The 22,277-nt window shown below is 40.9% G+C and overlaps 1 protein-coding gene and 1 long non-coding RNA gene across 2 annotated transcripts in view; both read left to right on the top strand.

The window, feature by feature from the left end:
* LOC122790858 overlaps window positions 1-22,277 on the top strand; it is a 1,163,840-nt gene that overhangs the window by 591,603 nt on the left and 549,960 nt on the right. The window lies entirely within an intron of this gene.
* Window positions 1-22,277, top strand: part of LOC122790863 — an 80,813-nt gene that overhangs the window by 6,433 nt on the left and 52,103 nt on the right. The gene's annotated exons all lie outside the window — the stretch shown is intronic.

Raw genomic sequence — 22,277 nt, 5'->3', positions numbered from 1 at the left:
GCAGTCATTACATTTGGGTTATCTGCTTGCAGGTAGCCCTCAGTCGGCCTGATTAACAAAGTCTTGGGTCCGGTCTCAGTTGCTGTCCCTTCTTCCATGATGTCCGGTCGTCAGGGGTATAAAACATGCAGCCGACGCCGTTACATCACTATTTCTTGCCATGCGGTGCCCGAAGCAGTTAGCAAGTGCCGGTCGGCCAACTCCTGAAATTTTCGTTTTCGAGTTTCAGAACCGAAGTCTTCAACTAAAGCTAAGTACCCCATTGGGGAAACATTTTCTTGCTCCTTACCAATGTCAGTAAAAGTTAATAATTGCACTACTTGTGGAAAGCAAATACCTCATAAAGATTTTCATTCGTACTGTATTCCTTGCCTAGGCCCTGACCGCGACGTGCCTTGCTGTCGGTTTTGTGCTTTAATCAGCGCACTGTCCGTCTGTATATTTTTGGCTCTAAATATTTCGGTTCTCTGTTTAATTATCCAGAAATGTCAGTCATCCGACTATGGGGATTCTGAAAAAATGCAAAGATAGACAGGCCACTGAGGTCCAAAAGCAGCCCCTGATACCTGCTACTTCAGATTCTCAGGCATCTACTGAGACCCATTCTGAGTCCGGTATACCACAAGATGCTTCAGCTGTGGAATCCGTGGATGTGGTCTACCTTGGATGGGTCCAGAGCCACTGTGCAGGCACCGGCTTCTGCGGGTGTAATCAGGCCTACGGACTTGCATATTAAACTGACACCTCCTTCTTTACTTAGGCCTAAATCTTGATCCATGCCTAAAGAAACGATGCCCAGGCCACATGCTCAGGCCTCTGTGCCTAAAAAAACAAATGAAAATGGCTGAAGAGCTAATGACTCTAATCAGGGGGAGTCAACCCCCCCCCCCCTTCTAAGAGGCCTAGGACTGAAGTTGATTATGAATCTTCTGATCAGGATTCTGTTTTTCTGATTCTTCTGATGATCTGGATTTTCCTTTATCTACTTATGAAGATTTTGATGCAGAGGACTGCATTCCCTCTGCTTCCCCTCCTGAGGATTTTTCTTATGAGGAAACCTTTTATACTGTAAGGGTGCATTTCCACTGGGAAAGCCAGGATTTTTCTGTTTCAAAAAAGAGGCTTAGGGATTTCCTTCTCCTACCCTAGCATAGGTCTTTAGCTATTCCTCCTGTACTAGACATTGTTGATGCTTTTTCGGAATCTAGTTTGGCCCCTGATTCCCTGCCTCTTGCTCCCAGAAAACTTGACATACTACAAGGGTCCCTGAGGTCCCACAAGTTCCTTTTTAAAAAAATCCTATTGCAGATCCAGAGACTTTCACAGGGGCCCAAGGGCATTGAGGCTTCTACTGCTAAAAATCCTACCCCTTCTGATAGAGACTCCAGGGCGCTGAATAGATGGGGTAAGAAGGTGTACACTTCTGCAGCCATGGCCATTAGGGCTTTAAACTGCCAGTTTCATATGTTAAAGAATCAGCAACATTTTCTTGGACTGCTTAAACAGAAAATGTTGATTCCTGACTGTGTGGAAAATAATTACAGGATTTAATGCAGTTTGCTGAATAAGTTAGAAAACATACTTTGCAATGTGGTTTTGATTCATTAGAGGCCTCTTGCAGGGCTGCTGTTACTGCGTCTGTGCTCAGAAGACATGCTTGGCTTAAGGAGCAATCTTTGCCTGATCATGTTAAAGCTAAATTGTTGGATGCTCCTTTAAATCAGGACCGCCTGTTTGGCAACAAGGCTGCGGAAGTTCTTAAGATGGAAGATGAAGCTTAATCTATGCAAACTGTTAAAGATGTTTTACAGGTTCAGCCTCCTAGATTTAGTAGGCACTGGCCCTCTAAGAATTGGTCCTTTCCAGCCCCTTCCAGGTCTTCTCAAACCAAACCCAGACACTGCAACCACCCCAGGTTTCAGTCCCAGGGGGGACACAGGACTAAGCGGTGGGGGTTCTCCACTTCCAAATCTGGAAATAATAAGACTTTCCCCTATGATAAACTGTCTCAATGACTTCCTTTTAAAATTTCCAAGCACTTAACTGCCCGTTTGGGGAGAAAGATTGTTCTTCATGCAAAGAATTGGGAACTTGTTACCCAGGGCAAATGGGTTTTATAGTGTCGCAGGGATACAGATTTCACTTCCACACATTGCCAACAAGCGGGTGGCAGGACCTACTCCCACATCAGTGGGCAGAGGCCCAAAAATAAGTACTTTCAAGCATGGGGGGCTATTCAACAGGTACCAGAAGAGGAAAAGGGACAAGGTTTCTACTAGAGACTTTTCCTGGTACCCAGAAAAGGCAATTCATTGCATCCTATCCTGGACCTGTCTACTCTAAACACCTTTTTGGAGATTCCAAAATTCAAGATGCTAACTTCACCAATTAGTTTCTTTGCTAGGCAAAGATGCCTGGTTGGCAACACTAGATTTAAAAGAAGCATACCTGCACATCCCAATCGGGGATCTTGCAGAAGATACCTACACTTCAAAGCAGGCTACACACACTATCAGTTCTCTGCACTGCCCTTTGGCCTATCTACTGCGCCCAGGGTATTCACAAAGTGCCTAGCTCCAGTTATTGCATTTTGCAGGCAAAGAAATATTCAAATATACCCATACCTAGATGATTGCCTAATTGAGGCAGAAAGCCAGGACATACTTTTGAATCTGGCCTTTGTACAAAGGGTTCTAACTTGTCTGGGATACACCATAAACTTAAAGAAATCGCAACTGGTACCCTGTCAGCAAATTATATTTCTGGGAGCAAGCTTGAATACCACTTCCCAGATGGCTTGCCTCACACCAGAAAAACAAATTCATTTGACAACATACTATACAACAGGTGGCCACAAAAACCCTGCCATCTGCAAGACAAATACTGCAGGCCTTGGGGTTCATGGCCTCCTGCACTCTTCTAATTCCATATGCAAGACTGCATATGAGGAAACTGCAGTGGTATCTAAAAAGCCTATGGTGTCAACATTATCAAGACCTAGAAACAATGATTCTTATCATACCTTGCCTATGCCTAGAGTTCCTTTGGTGGGCAGAGGCCTGCCACCAAAACAAGGGACTACCTTTTACACCAAAGCACAAATTCCAACATCTCTCAATATATAATTAATGCAAAGAGGACAGGGACATTAGATAGATGGTTAATTGTATGTATTAACATAGCTTCTGCCTTAGCTAGATTGAGTTTGAAGTGATTGGATTCATTATTTGGATTGATGACTTGGTTAGTGTACTAATGATAAAGGGAAGGGAGTTACTGATGAATATCAAATGTGCTTAATAAAAATACCGCCACCTGCATGATGAACTTTGTGTATCAGTATGTACATAATGAACAACAAAAGGATTAGAATTGACTGCTGAGGTACACACTAATTTAGCAGGTACAGGGCTGATGAATTCAAACCAGACCCAAGAAGCTGTGAGGAAGACCCTCAAGGACTATACTTAACAATCCACAGTATACTTCATGCACTTGATAAAGATACCGAGGAGACTCTTGTGTTAGTCTTCCAAGAGAATCATGTAGGACCAAGCTGAAAAATTGAAGGTGATCTGTCATCAGGAAGTTTCTGAATCGATGGAGCGTATAGTGAGGTCAGGCTGTGTTAAAACAGATCAATGACCATTACCTATGATCAAACAACTGATGGGGCCATTCGCTTTCATCCCCAGTGTGCATCAGTTCCCACTCTTTATGGTCATTTTATTGATGACGTACACAACAGATGACTGGTATCAAGAAGGCAAAGCTTGGCTGAAATGGCGCTGTAAACAATGGACTCTGTGGAGCCCCTATTGCCTAGTGGTCCCCACTACACCTCCCCAGAGACTGTTCCCTTTTTTCCTCTCCATACTTTTCAAAATACTAACTGGCTAAGACTTCACTGTCATAAGTAGTAACTGAATTAAGCAGGGAGCAGCCCTAGGAGTTATAGGGTTCTAGATGCCCTAAGGTGCATCTCAGAACTTTAAGCAATCTTTTGGTCCTTTGGTAACCTGAGCAAAATGTTAGTAAAGAAAGGCATGTATTTGGTCTTATTTTTTCAAAGAAATGTACATTTTGTCTAATGTTGTCTAAACCTTAGTTTAAAGCTAACAAAATAGTAGTTCCCCAATAAACTGAGAAGACAAATGCTTGCAAGGATATGTAAATCCTATGTGGGAATAGCACAAGTCTTTGTACCCCTTCAAAACAGTTTCTGTATGTTCTTTTACTGTTAAGCTGAGACTGAAGTAAAAGCACAAACGACCAGAGGCATATGTTGTATATCTAAGGGTCTGGGCGAAGAAAGCAACGTACCTGGGTAAAACTCCTAAACAAACGGGAGGTGTATGGAGATTCCACACATAAGAAGTCTCAACCATGGAAGCAAGCGCTGTTAGATGACACTACTCACTGCATCACTGTCAGTGATCACTCACTAACATGCACATCCTGCCAAGACCACCATAGGCACGTAAGTACAGTGGTGACATCTGACTAATTTAAAAAGAAAAACATGGTTACGTTCTTACATTTAGATGTACTGCAACCTCTCCAGCACACGCGCACAGTCATTTTTATTATAGATAAACCTCATATACCCATCAGTTACAGTTACTTTGACTTTACACTCCATAGATGTCTTATGGTAAAAAAAAAAAAAAAAAAAGGCTACAGTACAGTATTCCAGCTGGTTTCACACAGATCCACACTACTTTTTCAAAATCAAAGCAACGACTGCTTAACGTGATAACCTTTGTACCACTGATCTCTGATGTAACACTTTAATATTTGGCCACAGTAATTTATTTTAACCCCCCCCCATTCTGTGTGTGTATATAAAATATATATATAAAATATATATATATATATATATATATATATATATATATATATATATATATATATATATATACATACATACATACACACATGTATGTAATATAAAACACACTACTACCAACTGGAGTGACTACATGATTGGACACTTCATATGCTTGTAGTTCTGTGAATGAACATACAAAGCCTTCACACACTCACTCTTGTTGTTGCTCACTGCCGTCAGAATACAGCATGCAACCCACTGTTGTCTTGCGTCTCAACTTCTTAGCTCAAGAATCAATGAGAAAGCTTAAAAGTAATGGTGGACCAAGAATATTAAGTTTGAAACCAAATGTCTGTCATTTAGGTGACTCCAGTACTTGCACTGTTCAAATCTTAGTCTTGCTGTCTGTGGTAGCCCTTTATTTGCATACCTGTGTATCATGTTAAGTGTCTGTGGCTTTCATTTACTAGCAGGAACTATTTTGACATTCAATGTACCATCTGAAGGAAGCGCAAGCTGTTAACTCCTGGAAGAGGCAGAGACTCTGCTGGCTACTTCAATGTTGAGATGGTGGTCAGGTTTTCACAGTGAAACAAACCCTGGTAAAGGAAAACATTAATGGGTTGCTTTAGCTAAAGGACTGCAAAAGGCTTCTCAAGCCTTACGGCCAGGACAAACTACTCCTTGTCCTAGTCCTACTGAAAGAAAGAGATTCTTCACTTGAATAGGATTACTCTGATGAATAGGAGATTGCATCAGTTGCAATGCTTTTTTGGATAAGGATTTGGTGTTAAAGGGGTGTCCCACAGTTGAATTCTTTAAAACTTTGTGAGGGAGAGGTAGTGATGCAAAGTACATCAGTACCCCAGCTACAGGATAAATTACTCCGCAAAACCAGTCATTTTCTTATGAAAGCAAAAGTGATATAAATTGGGGGAACCCTCAATTTAAAGTGACAAGGAGACTATTAGGCCAAACAGTTTGGGTTCCATAGCTCCAACTGTAATAGGGATCAGACCTGACCATTCTATTTCCTCCACCTAACCCTGGCCAGTTATCTTCTTCCCCAAGAATTAGTGGCAAACTCAAATCTGATGTTTTCAATCTGTTTTCAATCTTCATTCATTCTTGATGAATGGGGATTCTGTTCTGATCCTTGTAACTGGCTCGGCCATTGTACATCTCGCTTCAGCCAAAAACCTCTCGAGCTAAGACTCTACCCACAATGCCTCCTCTCCATTACCTCAGATCTCGCTTGTTGTGACGCATCAGACGATCTGCAGCTAAGTGTTTCAGTTATATATTCTTTTCCTTGACCAGTCCGACAGTTGTGTTCCACTCGGTACCAACAGTTTTAGCACCCACTTTGCCAGCCTCGGCACTAAATGTTGCATCAGCATCTTTGACCTCCCAGTCTGTTCTGACTTTTCCATCTGTTCCGCAGCTTACTGTGTTAATGCAAGAAATGTTTTTGTGCCTCCCAAAACAAGGTGCTCCCCTTCTATAGACCCATTTGTGGGTCAAATTCCCAGTCCCTTCTTGGCTGGGCCAGAATCTCCTTCAAGGATGGCAGTCCGATCAACCAGAAGTCTTTCTGAGGTAGACTGTGAGATTAGTGCATCAGCATTTGATGGGCAGGAGTCTTCCTGCACCCACTCAGACCTCCCTCCTATCTGGAGTCGGGGGCTCTCTTCTTCTAAGACTCTCCCGACTTTCCTTCTCTGACCTCACTAAGCTAAGAGCCCATCACTTTGATTATCTCGGTTTCAGCTGTTATGGTACTGACAGAAGCTCCTCCTTTGGTGCCAGGATTGTCTGATGTCTTCATTTCCCTTGGAAACTGATGCTCTCAAGGCCAGAGTTCAGCTGTCAGTTTGGAGGGCTCCATTAAAGTCCCCTTTTTTTTTTTTTTTTAATCTGAGTCAATGGCTCTTGGAACCCTGACAGTTTTGAACTCTTCCCTGATTCCTGTTTTGGAGGGTGGTCCTTCGGAGCTTGATGTGATCCCAGTTCTGAGGTTGTCCTCTGTTCCGGGCTTCCATCCCTCTTTCGGTGGGCCTGCCTTCCAGATCATGGAGACAGCTTTAACCTCAGGGTTTAGCAGTATATGCCATGGAGGTGGCAATGGCGGCCACCAAAAAGAAACTTGCCGAGGAGAGTTTCACTGTCCACTCTCCAAACAGAGTGTCTTTGAAGATGGACAAATTTGAGAAGTGGGTCTATGCATCATCAACCTTCTCTCTCAGATCTTTGAATTTCATGGCACACGTCACTAGATTCCAAAGGGATCTGATAAAGGAGCTCTCAGATACCCTTGCTGGAGCTTTGTCTGACAAGGTGTGGGATAAGGTTGCCTCTTGTCTTGCCACCCTGGAGTCTATATCAAACTTGTCCATGTGGCTTAATGCTGATGTAACCAAGGTAACCAACAGAGCAGCAGGTTCAGGTGTTGCCATGAGGTGCTATGCCTGGATGCATGTGTGACTTTGCTGAACCTTTCAAGTCTTCCTTCATCAATGCCCCTATTGACTGATCTTCCTTGTTTGGCGCAAAAGTCAGACACACACTAGCCAGATGTGAAAAAAATGGAAAGACCATTTTTGCTGTGGGCATTCATTTTTCTACTCCTCAATGATCCTACTGTAGTAATCAGTGGAGTGGGAAAATGTGGTTCAAAAAGTTCCAAGGGCCTTTTCAGGACATACATGGCAAATACTCCACTCAGGGTGGGGGGGGGGGTGGAGTTCTAATGGAAGATGCCTTCCCCATGGCAGAGGTGGCCCACAAAATCAGGTCTCCAGAGATAACTCCTCCGGGCTGCCATACCAGTGCTTCTGAATGGAGACCTGATTGTCTCTGGAAGCAGTCTGGGGAAGATTTTCACTGCAGCAAGACAGCCTGACTACTGATAACTTCAGATACTTGGTTGCAGAGAACTATACCAGAGGTTATCGCATTCCCCTTACTCTCTCCAAAGTCACCATAGAGTCCACCTAATCAGAGGGACCAAGCAGCCATAGAGATTCATAAGCGGCTAGGAAAAAAGTCATCCAAGGAGTCTCACCAGACCAGAGAGGCTCCAGATTGTATTCCAGATTCTTTTTAGTGCCAAAAAAGACACTGGACTGGAGACCAGTTTTAGAGCTCAGCCTTTTGAACAAGTTCATTCAGCAAACAAAATTCCGGATGGTCACAGTTCAGTCTGTTTTTCCCTTTCTAGCAGAAAGTGATTGGATGTGCTCTATAGGCCTTCAAGACTCGTATTACCACATAAAGATGGACTAGTGCTCCAGAAGATTTGTCTTATTCCAGCTGGGAGCTAGTCATTTCTAGTTCAGAGTGCTGCCTTTTGGTTTCACCACAGCCCCCTGGGTGTTCACCAAATGCATGGCAGCAGTAACAGCTCACTTGAGGCTGCACTGATTCCTAGTGTTGCCATACCTAGACGACTGGCTCCTTATTGCCCCCCACCAGGCATCTACTGCTTCAAGCCACAGACTTCATATTGCATCTTTCCCAGTCCTTGGGTATTACAATCAAAACAAATTCCAGTTTATTCCAACAGAAGACCTAGAATTTATAGTAGCATGCCTCAATACAATTTCTTGTGTAGCTTTTCTCCCACTACACAGACTACAGAAAATAGGGTCTCAAGTACATCTCATATCAAAAGACAAAGTTCCTGCTCTTCTCATCCTGCAAGCCCTAGGATCTATGGCAGCAACCATTATCATAGTTCCTCTTGGCAAGATTTCATGTGAGGCTGCATCAATGGCCCTTAGCTGTGCAGTGGTCAGTACTGACGCATCTTATCCTATTTTGATAAACTGCTGTAAGAAGGATCTATCCTGGTGGATAAAGTCAGAGTAAAGTCTGTGGGGCTGCACCTTCACTACCTCTGTCCACGGCCATGGTGACCACAGAAGCTTTCCAGATCTGTTAGGGGGGCATTATCTGGGAAGAACAGTTCAAGGCAGTTGGTCCTCGGAAGAGGCTGATTTGCACATCAGTGTCCTGGAATTGAGGGTGGTGCTTCTAGCATTGCAAGCCTTTCAGTCTGCCCTTCAGGGACGATTGCGATTCAGTCAGACATGTCAGTTGTCTGGAAAATAAGGCGAAACCAGATCTTATCCCCCTTGTTGGGAAGCTCTCAGGATATGGCCGTGGACGATCTCTTCCAACTGCTTTTTAATAGCAAAGCATATCCCAGGAAGCTCCAACGTGATAGTGGACAAACTGAGTAGATGCATTCTCCTGCCTCACGAGTAGTCTGTCATTCTCAAGGTGACTATGAAAATTTTTTGTTGTTAGGGACAGCCTTGCTGCGATCTCTCTCCCTCACCAGTAAACAACAAATGCAGCAGCCATTTTGCCTTAATTTCCCCACAGGGGGAGTCCGACAGACGCACTACTCCTCAATTGGCACCCTGGGACGATTATATGCCTTTTCTCCCATTCCCTCTCATTTCCCTGTTTTTGAAGAAAGCCCAAAGGTTGAAAAGTGAAGTGTTTCTCATTGCACCCTTTTGGGCCTGTCAAGTCTGGTTCCCTTTCTTTTGACCTTACCTGATTCTCCATTCTTTGATTCTGGATCCAGTCCCAGACCTGCTTTCTCATCCGCAGGGATTGGTGCATCCCAACCTTCACAGTTTCAAGCTGATAGCTTGGTTTCTCCAATTCCATTAATTGCCAAGCATAGCAAATGACTTTCCTCAGTGCAAAAAATTCTTCTGGCTTCTCATAAACAGTCCACCCGAAAACTGTCTTGGCAAATGGCAGTGATTTTCAACTTGAGCCTGTGAATAATTTATATCCCTTTACAGCACCTGTTGACATAGTCTTCGAATTTTTGGCTTCTCTTTGATCACTGAGCTTCTGCTTCCATCATCAGTCATCCAATTAGCAGCCATTTCCAATTTACACAATGGATTCGATGATCCTTAATTTCCCATCGTTTCTGCAAAGTTTTTCTTGATGGCGCCTTGCGTCTAAACCCCCCCATTTAAGGATCCTATAACTCCATGGGATTTGATCCTAGTATTACAATCTTTAGTTCTTCAGCCTTTTGAGCCTGCAGCTACTTGTGATCTCAAGTTCCTGTCATGGAAAACTTTCTTCTGGCAGCCAATTTTGCCAGGAGAGTTTCTGAATTACAAGCTTTGTGTGAAACATCCTTATCTGATTTTTCATAGGGCTAGCATTTCGTTGAGAATCAACCCTTTTCAACCGAAGTGGTCTTAGAATCTAATATTAATCAGAATATCCGTTTGCCAGTCAATTTCTCAAAAAAGTTGAATATTACTTGCATTTACTGGATGTTCACAAACAGCTATGTTTCTGTCTTGACAGAACCAAACAGTCTAGAAAATCAGATCAATTATTTGTGTCACTTTCATGTTCAGCTTTAGGTAAACCTGTCTCGAAAGTTACATCATCAAAATGGCTTGGAGACTTGCTTTCGTTTACAATCATAATAACCGCAGATTTCCTGCACCTGTGAAAGTGCACTCCACCAGCTCTATAGCCACGTCAGCTGTTTTTCATTCCAAGGCATCCATGGAAGAAATATGTGCAGCTGCAATATGGGCTACAACCCATACCTTTATCACTCATTACAAATTGGATATGGGGAAGAGCATATTTTGGCTCTATGGTGCCCAGAAATTTCCTTCCATAGGACCACCCAAGACCTAAAGTTGCTGGAGAGACTTTCCCATTCTTCAAGAATGAAGAGTGACAACATCAGATAAAGAAGTTGCGTTCTTACCATTACGTTCCATCTGTGTTCATTTTCATTAATTCTTGGCCTCCCACCCTTCTACCCCCTCCTATAGACTTCTGGAGGATTGGACTCTTCTTCTGGGAGCTTTTAGGTTTCACCTTAGACATGGCTTCTGTTATTTTTTTTCTATACTTTGGCTGCAAACTCTATCTGAGGTAATGGAGAGAGGGGCATTGTGGGTAGAGTCTTAGCTCGAGAGTTCTTTGGCTGACAGGAGCTGTATAACGGCACCGAGCCAGTTCTGAGTATCGGAACAAGTCCCCATTCGTCAAGAATGAATGAAGATAGAGAACACAGATGGAATGTTACAGTAAGAACATAACTTCTTTTTTTTACTTTCCATTTTGGGAAGCAATCCCTTCAGGTTCCTGGGTGTTAAAAATCATAAGAAGAGATTACAAGCTTCATTGGAATCCAGACCAGTTCTTTGGGGCATTTCTTAGGTTTCCAAAGATCAAGAGCATCTTATGCAAATTATTTCAGACTGTTTCTCTTTAGGAGTAATAAGTCCCCCTCCACTGAAATGGATTTTATTCAAGCCTCTTTGTAATCCCACCCAGATTCAACACTTTCTTTGAGGATTCTTTTCTTCAGAATGCTACTTCTCTGAAGTCTTTTTGCCTGTTTTGCACCCAGTTGTTTTGATTACTCTGGATTTAAAAAATGTGTACTTTCTTACACATTCCTGTCTACAAGACTCACTGTAAGCCCAGTACACTTTTCCTCAGTTTCTTTGCCCTATGGGTTTTTTTGCAGCACCGAGGATATGCACTATACACAGTGGTTTGTTCTGTTTGTAGTATTTTGCATGCACCAGTAATTCACATCTGTCCTTACCTGGATGATTGACTGATTTGATTAATTTCCATTTCAGAGGTGCTGCAGGATCTGGAGTTCACTTTGAATCTTTTTCACAATGTAGGATTCATACTCTGTCATAAAAAATCTTATTCCTTCACCCAGAGTTACCTTGGGATATCTGTAATATAGTATATACATTAAGTAACCTTTCTTAACATCCAACAAAACAATAGCATATAAAAGCTGTTTTTAATCTAACAAAACAAAAGTAAGTCTCTGCAAGAGAAGTCATAAAAGTCCTGGGGTTCATTACTTCGTCTGTTCCCGTGGCTCCTCATGTCAGGCTCCATATGAGGAAAATCCACTGGTATTTCGGGTCTTTGTGGATTCAGCACTAAAATTCTTTCCAAACAACATTCCATTTTTTATTTATGACAGCTTGAGAAGTGGCCATTTAATATAATCTCTTTCTGTAAACAGTCTACAGTCACTCCCATTTGAACACATTGGCAGATTCTTTAAGCATGTTTAGAAGAACGCATAAATGGATGTTGAACAGAAGTCTTTCATCAGTTTTTGGAGTTCTACAGATAGACTTTACGTCAATAAGAAACGGGCAGCTGACCTCTTGCCAGAGACCACCTTGCAAGGAGTCAGTGGCCATGGGTGCTTTCTTGATAAACTGAAAAGGTAGCAAGCAATGGGCAGCAGGTGCCTTCTTGAAAGGGTAAATTTCTGTATACCTTTCTACTGATTCTCAAGTGCTTCAAAAGATAAGTTAGGACAATCCAAGGGTAGATACTGCAAGACCCCCTTTTGACCAAGTCTACTTTGGTTTGATCTTCTGAATGAATTGGCTAGGGGTTGTTACTAAACTCGTCATCTCTTGGTGGATTTACTAACTCTGAGCAAACTGTCGCTCACACATCCCAATCTGCAGACTATGGCACTCACAACATGGACAGATATGAATTTAATTCTTTTTTGTACAGCAGTTCTCTCAGGATGTAATGCAATTTGTTTTGGAGCAAAGCACTGGAAAGTCATATATCCAAGTAGTAAAAGTCTGGTGTCAAATAGAGGACAGGACCCCAGTACAGCAGGGGTACCCCTGGTCCTTTAGTATCTTTGTGAGATGCTGAGAGATCTGACTTAAGGTACACTTCTATCAGGGTAGATCTTTCAACTGTTTCTGCTCGTTTGCCTCTTGATTTTCTTGAGTGCGACTCCAGTCAAGTCTGATTGCTTTTGTGGAGAGTTCTTCTCATTAGACCTCAGGAATAGTAACTTCTCCGTGGGATTTTTGCTATGTATTAGAAAAGCTAAGTAGTCTTCCTTTTGAGCCAGCTGCTGATTCTTCTTTGAAGTTTTTCACCTGAAAAGCTACCTTGCTAGTAAATGAACACAGGAGGACAAATCAATACCCAGAGTCTCTAGCTCCGACTAGCTAGAGCAACTCAATAACAGATTCAAATTAACACGTTCACATTAATCACCGCGGTTTTGAAATCCTGTTTCTGTGGATGAAAGCACAGTGATTAACATTAGTGTTAATTTGAGTGTGTATAGTGTTTTAATACACATTCTTTTTACTTATTCCATCATGGTGGAATTGATTCCTGTGGTTACAACAAATATAGTTTGACTCTGTTATTACCTTGCTAGTAGCCTTAACCTCAGCTAGCAGAGGTTTTAAGTTCCAGGCTGTTTTGTGTACTCCTCTTCCTCCTTTTTATCCTTGTATTAAAACAGTGTAAGCCTTTGAACCAGTCCTCCTTGCATGCCTAGCATGGTTTCTGAATTCACTCAGTCCGTTCATCTACCTGCTTTCTTTCTAAACCCTGAAAACAAAGAAGGAATATTTTTTTGTCCTTTAGGTGCTTACAGATTGCTCGGGATTTACTGATTAAAAACAAAACAAAAAAGTCTGGTTTGTGCATCTTGGAAAGAAAATAGGCTTACTTTACCAGTGTCTAAACTGTTTTCAGTTGCATATGCAATGCAATTCTCCTTTTACAAGTCAGGCATTTACCAGGAATAGTTAAAATCCACTCTACCAGAACAGTAGCTACTTGAGGGACCTTTTTTTAAGGGGTAGACTTTAAAACTGTTAAAGCAGCCACTAGATGTTCAGTCTAAACTTTCACTAAGCATTACAAACTAGATCTTCAGTCTAGAGCAAGAACTAGATGTGCTAAGGCTCTCCTTCATGACATCTTAAATTTGAAATGACTGCCCTCTTCCTTCATCCAATCTGAGTCATCCTAGGTGTTAAGACAGCAACAGTGATCTTATAAAAAACGTAGTACAGTTGTGTAGGTAACTTACAATTATAGATGTTTGAATAGATAATTAGTTTACATGTACTGTACTCTCTTCATTCCCTGTCTGTGTACACTTGGAAATTTTACTTTCTGGCCTGGGTGGGGTATTCACTAACTGCTATCTGTCTCCCATCCTCAGATTTCCTGTGCTCAAAATTTCAAAATCTCAACACTTCCCCTTCCCTGTAATATGGCCCTCAGGGTTCTGACCTTTCATTAGGAATTTATTCTAATGTCCTACTCATTCTTCATCAGGGCAAGAAGGCTGTGAAAATCATGTGGATGCACATACCTCTTATAACAGTATGCAGGTTCTTGAGTAAGATGGATGTACAGGGAAAGGATCCTATGCTGCAGAAGGCTGACCAGATGAACTGGATCCTTGCTGGGAAAGTCCTAGATGTTAAGAATACTGCAACAATGATTTGTTTGAACATTTGTTATGGTATGTTACCTAAACAATTGTACTTTTCATGGTTTTATACAGATGGTAATACTGAACCAATAATTACCAGAATCAAGATTGCATTGTGTTTGTAGGGGTATTGCTGTAGCAGTTCTTCAGGCTTGTGGAACAAGCCCGGTGGCCTAAGCTAAGGCTGAAATTATTGAGAAGGAGATCAGATAGTTATTTGACAGTGATGACCCCCCCAGAATGGTTAGTGGGTTTAAGGACTTGTTTTGTAGTCTTTTGTTTGGCTAGTGGGAGAGGTAAAATGCAAATTACATTTGTCTGCCAAGATACCTGCTGTATTCTATCAGCTGAATTTCTCCAAGTCTTTTGGATTTCTAATACCATGACGAGTCAGTGTGAGCCGTGTTATGGACAAGTTTAGTGCATTGCTGGACATTTTCTTCATTTCATAATGCATCTGAAGATTTATCATTCCATTTTTTCTCTGTTTAAGTTTATATTTTGGTTTATATTCATTAATGGTGCTGTTAATGCGTGGTAGCATTTTTTTATAGTTTATTTTAAAAAAATATGGGACCATTTATGTATTCTTAAATTTGTCAGTACCCATCCACAGAAGTATGAATTATCTATTCAAATGTTGTGGTGTTGAAGCTAGAGGTAAAGGGGGACACCTTTTCAACTGGATTTGTGTGTTTTGGAGGGTGGGAGTCTTGGGAATTTGCTGAGATAATCTAAAAGGCATAGCAGATTAGCCTTAGAAAAGCAAATAAAAACTGGTGTGTTTGCTTGGGGGTTTATCAAGTGGCTTGATTTGTGGCCTGATTTTACTAGTGATATGGTGATGCGAGGGTGGATAGAGACTTATGCTAGGTTAGTAAGGACTAGTCCAAAGGTGCTTAGACCTGTAGAGGTGAGTTGAGCAGTTTGCTTAATAACATTTACATTTATTGACGTTCAAGAAACATTGACTATATATTTATTAAGGTGAAATGGCAAAATTGAGAATTGTATAGCTCAACAGTTAATACCCAAGATAGTAAGAGATGTGATTAAAAACTGTAATGTATGAGCAATCAACAGGGAAGTCTCTGGGGGTAGACATTCCTGAGAAAATGTTTGTTGGAAAGTAAGTGAAACAGCTGGAATCATTTGTTTCAGTATATGAAAACAATGGTGTAGGGAAGAGGGTGCTGGCATCTTGGGAGAAAACTGGTGTCTGTATTACCCAAAGGGGGTAAAAGACCCTTCAGATCTAGCTACTGCTAGACTTCAGTTTTAAACCATGATTATAAGGTATTTTTCTGTTCTCGATAAAGGAATGGCAACCATAATAACTAAGTTGATATGGGTCAGTTTGGTTTTGTGTAAGGGAGTCAAACATTTGACGGCATTAATAGAACAGTGATGATCCAGAAGAATACAGAGTGCAAGAAAACACTGGTATTGTTGGTGGGTCTTATAAGTAGGGCAATGATAGCATTTATGTTCCCTTATAGTGGATATAAAAAGTTTGCACACTTCTGTTAAAATGCCAGGTTTTTGTGATATAAAAAAATGAGACCACACTAAATCATTTCAGAACTTTTCCCACCTTTAATGTGACCTATAACTTGTACAATTCAATTGAAAAACAAGTCTGTTAGGGGAAAAAATATAAAAAATAAAAAACATACAATATGCTGGTTGCATAAATGTACACACCCTTAAACTAATACTTTGTTGAAGCACCTTTTGATTTAATTACAGCATTGTCCTTTTGGGTACACACCTGCCATCAGTTAAACAGACTATGATTAGCCCCAAACAAAGTTAAGCTGTCCTGGTAGGATTTTCCTGACATTTACTCAGTTGCCTGCTACAGCAAAAGCCATGGTTCACAGAGAGCTTACAAAGCATCATAGGGATCTCATTGTTGAAATGTATCACTCAGGAGAAGGGTACAAAAAAGGTTTTCATAGTATTGAATATACCATTGAACATAGTGAAGGCAGTCATCAAAAAGTGGAGAAAGTATGGGACAACAGTGATTTTGTAAAGAACTGGACATCCCTCCAAAATTGATGAAAAGACAAGATGAAAACTGGTCAGGGAGGCTACCAAGATGCCTACAGCAACACTGAAGGAGCTGCAGGAATTTCTGGCAAGTATTGATTATGTACTACATGTGACAACAATCTCCCGTATTCTCCATATGTCTGGACTTATGGGGTAGGGTTGCAAGACGGAAGCCTTTTCTTACACACAAACATCCAGGCCTGGCTAAAATTTGCAAAATAATGCATGGTCTCCCAAAAGCATGTGGGAAAAATGTGTTATGGTCTGATGAGACCAAGATTGAACTTTGGCGACAATTCCAAAAGGTACGTTTGGCACAAAAACAACACTTTGCATCACCAAAAGAACATCATCCCCACGATAAAGCATGGTGGTGGTTGCTTTTCTTCGGCTGGAACTGAGGCTTTAGTCAAGGTGGAGGGAATTATGAACAATTCCAAATACCAGTCACTTTTGGCCCAAAACCTTCAGGCGTCTGCTAGAAAGCTGAAGACGAAGAGGAATTTCACCTTTCAACATGACCGTGACTCCAAGCATACATCCACATCAACAAAAGAATGGCTTCGCCAGAAGAAAATTAAAGTTTTGGAATGGCCTCGCCAGAGCCCAGACCTAAATCCAGTAGATAATCTGTGGAGTGACTGGAAGAGGTCTGTGCACAAAAGATACCCTCTGACAGATTTGGAGCACTTTTGCAAGGAAGAGTGGGCAAATATTGCTAAGTCAAGATGTGCTGCGCTGATACTCTTACCAAAGAAGACAATGCTTTAATTAAATCAAAAGGTGCTTCAACAAAGTATTTAACTGTGTCCACACACAACAAAGTGTTAGCCTACGGGTGTGCACACATATGCAGCCAGTGTATTTGTATGTTTATCTTTTTTTCCCGTAACAGATTTGTTTGTTTTTCAATTGAATTGTACAGGCTGTAGGTCGCAGGGTGGGAAAAGTTTTGAAATGATTTATTGTGGACTCATTTTTTTATCACAAAAACCTGCCTTTTTAACAAGGGTGTGTAAACTTTTTATATCCACTGTAGATTAATGGGGTTAAGGAGGATATATGAAGGGTTTGAAAGAAGAATTACAATGGTAGGGTTCCCCGAGTGGCAAGCTCTGTTTGAAAAGTGGAACCACTCAGGGATGTACTCTCTCCCCTGTGTTTGCTTTATATTTAAAGCTGTTGGAAAAGAAAATAAGGCATTCCCAAATAGAAGGGAATTTACTTTGTTCTGCAAATGATATTTTGTACTTGATAAATCTCGCAAGAAATGTTTGAGTGTAATTGAACATTTTGAGGCAGTTTAAAGTCTCTCTGGGATATAAAAATTAAGATAAAGCAAAGGCAGTAGCTAAATGTCTTCCCTTGTCTGGATTGTTTCAGCAGTGCCCATACTTCATCTATTAATGCCCGTATACGTTTTCAAGTGAACAGATTAAAAGGGATTTTGTTACTACAGCTTAGGGGATTGTTGTAAGAAGCTAAACAAAAGGTAATACAAAAATAGATAAAACAGGAAGCTCATAATTGTGGAGATTGATTAGATACAAACAGTAAAATGTTTAGTCCTCTTGGTTTATTTATGTAGGTCGGGCATTTTTTTTTATCAACCACAGCAAGAGGCTTTCCGGTTCGATCTTCGGATGGGGTGTCTTCTGTGCGGAGTCTGCATGTCCTCCCTGTGGTACTGTGGGTTTCCTCTGGGTGCTCTGATTTCCTCCCACATCCCCAAAGACGTGCTGCAAGTGGATTGGACATGTTAAAATTGGCCCTAGGTGTGGAGCTTGTGCCTTCCATGGAAGGTTGGGCACCGTGCTGGCAACCTGACACTGTAAAACTCCACTGCCAATCATGAGCGGGAAGGTGATCCACTGTGACAACCCCTAACTGGGAAAAGTCGAAAGAGAGAAATTTGCAGGTAACTGTTGGAGGACTTTATTTGGTAGGGACATATCTAAGTTAGATAAGTTGGTTCTCACCATAGAGCAAGGCAGTTTAAGAATACCCGATTTGAAGGGATACTTTAGAGAGCTATGTGGTTGAGCCAACAAATGATTATAAATCAAAGTGGAAAAGAATGATGAAATAGGAGGAAAATTCAAGAGAGAGACTCGTATAGGAGGAAAATTCAGGAGACTCAATTTGGATGCAAGTCCTTGAGAAAAAATCATACAGAATATTATTTTATAATGTAGAAGAAAATGTACCAGTGAGGAACAGAGATGAGTTTTTCCCAAGAGGTATTTCTGCAAGTTGGTATATAAAAAAAATGTCAGAGAGAACTGGAATTTGCTGGAGTAAATTAATAAAGGAACCAAATTATTGGGAACAAATGACAGAGGAGGAAAAGGTAATGGCCTGGGATGAGGCAAAACAGAGGTTTGGACTGCAGGTTAGAGACTGCCTTCCTTATCGGGGATTGATTGCAAGAGTAGAGGCAAAGAGAAAGGGACAAGGGAGTGCAGTGTGAGGAGAGATGTGATGAAAGAGCAGTACAAAAACAGGTACTATGTACACAAATTCTGTAAGCTAGAATATATGCTACTTTATACACAGTACAGTAAGACAGCAACTGAATAATGTAGGCACAGTTGCTTAATTTTGTGACATCAGTAGATATATTCTTCAAACACAATGTAATTAAGTGTCATAGCACAACAGTTTATTTTACATTTGTTGACCGGGCTAGTCCAACTGGATACATGTCCATTTTCAGTAGAGGCCCGGGGAGAAAAGCTCCAGAGAAAAAAACTTGCAAAAATTTAAAATGCAACATAAATGATTACTAAAGGCATCGAAAGACAGTAATACAAAATTGATTAAAAAAAGTTTACATAAAAAATAGAAGAAAAAAAAATCGACTTAAATATTACATAAAAAAATAGAAAAAAAATTGACTTAAATGGACAAATAAGGAAAATAGTAGTCGAGACTCCGAGACATTAGTATTTAAGTAAATATAGGTTAATATATAGAGTGTAGTGTATAGAGGGTTTATCGGTAGGAATATAGTGGTTTTGGAGTGGAGCAGTTAGTTAAGGATAACAGTTAGTCAGGGTTAGTACAAGAGCATAACCAGTGGTTATTAAGAAAAAGTTTTAGATTAGTTTTAAAGAGTGGGAGAGAAGTCTGAGATGTAAGATCATGTGGTAGTTGAATCCATACTTTACCAGTGTGGTTAGAGAATGAGTCACCTGCTAAGTTTTTTGATAAGGTAGTATTAATCAACATTTTGTTAGAGGAGTGTAAATTCTTGAGGTTATTATATGGCTTAATGAGGGTAGAGAGAATTGGAGTTTCTGGGTTGATATAGGGTTTTATGAGCTATTGTAAGTTGGTTAAATCATAGCTGATTAAGGAGTTCTAGCCAGCCCAGTTGTTTTAGATTCAGACAGTGATGAGTCCTGAAAGGTGAGTTTGTGGCAAATCTCGCAATATTGTTATATGATATATCCAGTTTGTTGAGGTTATTTTTAGAAAGATTAGTATATATGGGAGAAGCATAGGATAGGATGGAGATTAATTGGGTTCTGGCTATTGCGGTCCTAGCTTCTGATGTAAGGAAAGGTTTGATTCTATAGAGGGATCCTGGTTTTCTATTAATTGATTTTATTGTAATATTTATGTGGGTGTCAAAGTTTAAGTGATTATCAATTGTAATTCCTAGGAGTTTGGTGGTGGGGTCAGGAGAAATAAGGGTGCCATTATTGGATGCAAGAGTGAAATGTAGAGGGGTGGATATATGGGTAGGTGTAAAGAGTAAAAGTTTAGTTTTTTTTTTGGGTTGAGGAGAAGACAACGGTTAGTGAACCATTGTTCTACAGTGCTGAAAGCTTTTTGTGTAAGAGAATGAAGTTCGGTCTGGGATGTGGCTGAACAAATGATAGTAGTCATCTGCATATTGAATGCAGGTAGAGAGTGGAATGGATAGATGAAGGTCATTTATAAAAATGGAAAACAGTAGAGGGCTTAATATGGAACCCTGAGGAACACCTAGCGAGATAGGAAGGAGATTCAAAAGATGATTTTGCCAGGTACAATAGGACAAGTGATTCAGAAATGTAGGTTTGGGTGCCACAACATTATGCAGTCACAGTACAGCAATTCAAAACAGTCACAAAATACTAGCATAGGTGTCATAGATATGTAAATGCAGTAAAATGAGCTAAAAAATACAGGCACAGGTGTCAGTTTTGTCAGATGTGCAGGCTGTGATACATTACACAGTTATGTAAGAGAAAGTATTTCAGCACTTCTGAAGTAGAATGGTAAGAACATGCACCACTGCCTTTTTTTATGCAAGGTGGTTTAGTGTGCATCTACATGTTGGTTTGCAAGTACAGACTAGCCAGCTCAGGCAAGTATTAGGCTGTGCAGAACAAGTTTAAAGCAATACAAAGTAACCAAGCAACCAAGAAAAGCAGACACTACTAACTAGCTGCTAACAGATGAGTGAGATCAGTTCAGTTTAGCTAGTACAGATCTCAAAATTTACCTTAGTCACTTCCTTGTTGTTGGAGGTCATTGTAGTAGCAGTAGAATACACAGTGCAGCACAAATTAAAGCAATATTGAACAAACAAGCAGCCAGAAGCAGCTTTGATACAAAGCTTCTAGCAAGTAAATCCCAATAACATTGGAATTTCCTCCTCACAAGAGAAAGCAGAACAGGGCCAAATATAGAAATACTGTTGGAAGCAGCACAAGTGTACAGTTTAGCCAACAGTAAATAATTTACATGCATTCTAACTCAACCCTGAAGCAAAACTGTGTGCATTTACTTTACCTACTCAAAATGTGAGGTGTAGGTCTAAGATATTTATGGGTTCCCTCCTCAGACTGTTAATGCTGGATCTGATATCCATTTCATTCTTCCTCACAACTGGGTCTTTGGATCCGATATCGGATCTGATCTAGCCATTCCAATAGACTTGTGCTTCAAGTCTTGAGCTCCTTCCACTCCGATAATGCCCTGCATCTCCTCAAATCTCATTTACCACGTTCTTGGTTAGATGTGATTTGTGATCTGGTCTCAAGCAACTAAGATGAGTATAGTTTTTTCTGTGCGTCTGCTTTTAATTAAAATTCTATCTCAAAAGTTTTCCAAGTTTTATTTTTTCAACATCCCCTCTTGAGTTTTTATGTTCCATTGGTGTTTGGGCTTTCTTCTCCTTCTCCACACTCTTCCTTCCCCATACAGCCGTTAGCCTACTGCTGTGTAACTTTCATCTGTCCTATTTTTAAAAAAAAAATTCCCTGTATCTTTATTTTTAGGATATTATTGTTTGCATTAGTTGTAGAGTTTTGGAGTGGTGTGTGTGTGGGCTTCTGCCTTTATCACATGATTGTGGTGTTTTGTGCAAATAGACCCACTGATTTTAAGTGATGCACCTCTTATGGGCACTGTGTGTATCTTTCGGCTTTTCCCGGTTAGGGCTCGCCACAGCGGAACTCCGGTCCGCTAATGATTGGCAGTAGATTTTTACGTGCTGGCTTGCCAGGCCTAATGCACAACCTTCAACGAAGGAATGCACCTCTTATGGGCACAAAATTCCAAATTTGGATGCCCATGAGAGGTGTATTTTACTGCCTGTGTTCTGCTCACTTAAATCTGGATTGCGAAATTTGTGTGAGATCCAATCCCTGTGCTTTAGCTGATCGTAGAAACAAATTAAAATTGAAAGGGCTGTTACCCTAGTCTGGAGCTCAGATGCCTCCCAAACTTGGAGATTCTAAAGAATGTAAGAAACGTGCCCCCTCAGCTTCCCTGGGGGCTTCAGCACCAAAGAAAAGTCTGACTGTCAGATCTGACTTTGTTGGATCAGAGAAAGAGCAGACCTTTGGATCAGAGGGACTCATCTGATCAGTTGTTATTTTTGCAGGATACGACTCCATCATGGATCTGACCTTCATTGGATCCAAAGATTTCAGATGCAAAAGTGCTGTTGGATCCGTTTGAGATGATGTTGGTCTGGAGTTCTCAATCTCCAAATGAGTCCTCTTTAGATTTGAAGACCAAAGATATGAGATCTCAGTCATACACAGCAGAGATGCAGCAAGTCACCCA

The sequence above is a fragment of the Protopterus annectens genome, chromosome 1.part2, assembly GCF_019279795.1.
Source record: "Protopterus annectens isolate FY-2018-M chromosome 1.part2, PAN1.0, whole genome shotgun sequence".
In the NCBI taxonomy this organism is placed as follows: domain Eukaryota; kingdom Metazoa; phylum Chordata; order Ceratodontiformes; family Protopteridae; genus Protopterus; species Protopterus annectens.
The sequence above is the reverse complement of the archived record's forward strand: the minus strand, read 5'-3'. Positions and strand labels throughout refer to the sequence as shown.